The following is a 953-nucleotide window of genomic DNA, read 5'->3' as shown; positions in this document are numbered from 1 at the left end:
CCCCCCCCTCTCCAGGCGTAAGGTTATATTTGAACGTCCCCTAAGTTTACAATCTTATACTCTTCTTGAAAGTTTAAAATTACGGTATCTCGAGTTAAAACACACAAAAAAACACCATTCACAGTAACAGATAAATGTCATCTATCCATGTCAACTATTTCGATGTAGGAGAAATTGGTACTGGTTCGGAAAAATAAACGTGGTAAGTAGATTGATTCACCACCGTTTTAGCGACGGGTAGGGTGAGATGAGGAGGCACGCGTCATGTCAAGTGTCAAGTGTCAAGTCTCCTGTGGTGACGTCATTTACCATGAAATTTGTATGTGGGCCCCACCTATAGGCTTCACAGTCTCAGTTATACATGTAACAGGATATCGGCTACAGTTGGCTAATAATAAATCCCTGAGTCCGGTCTTCTGTTAAATGAAGTAAAACAGGGTCTTTTATAACAGGCATTCGGACAGACATGCTCGGCAATAATCTTACAGTGTTCTATCGATCATAAAATCTGTCCCCGTCGTTTATTCAAGAAAAATTCAGAAATTATGCAATTGAGCCCAAAACTGTGAAATTTTGCGATTCTGTTAATTTTAGCAAAGAATGATAAAGGAAAATTATCAGAAAATATGCAAAAAATGATCAAATTTTGCTAAATTATGCGGGGTGCATAAAACCAGGGGGACAGTAAAATGAATACAACAAGAAAACAGAAAATAGCAAATGAAGTTTAAGGACAGCTAACATTGATGGTGCATCGTACCTACGTGACTCACAGTAGGCTTAAATTGTGTACATATTTTATGATTATATCATGTTGTATGTGCAGGAAAGGAAGGGGGGAAAGCTGGACAAACTTTGGTGTTGATGCAAATCCAGTCAGTGACATAACGTGATCTTCAGAGACGGACGGCTCGTGGTTTGTAGAAGAACTGACCGGGTGCAATCTACATCGA

Source organism: Aplysia californica, unplaced genomic scaffold (genome assembly GCF_000002075.1).
Source record: "Aplysia californica isolate F4 #8 unplaced genomic scaffold, AplCal3.0 scaffold00216, whole genome shotgun sequence".
Classification (NCBI taxonomy): domain Eukaryota; kingdom Metazoa; phylum Mollusca; class Gastropoda; order Aplysiida; family Aplysiidae; genus Aplysia; species Aplysia californica.
The sequence above is the reverse complement of the archived record's forward strand: the minus strand, read 5'-3'. Positions refer to the sequence as shown.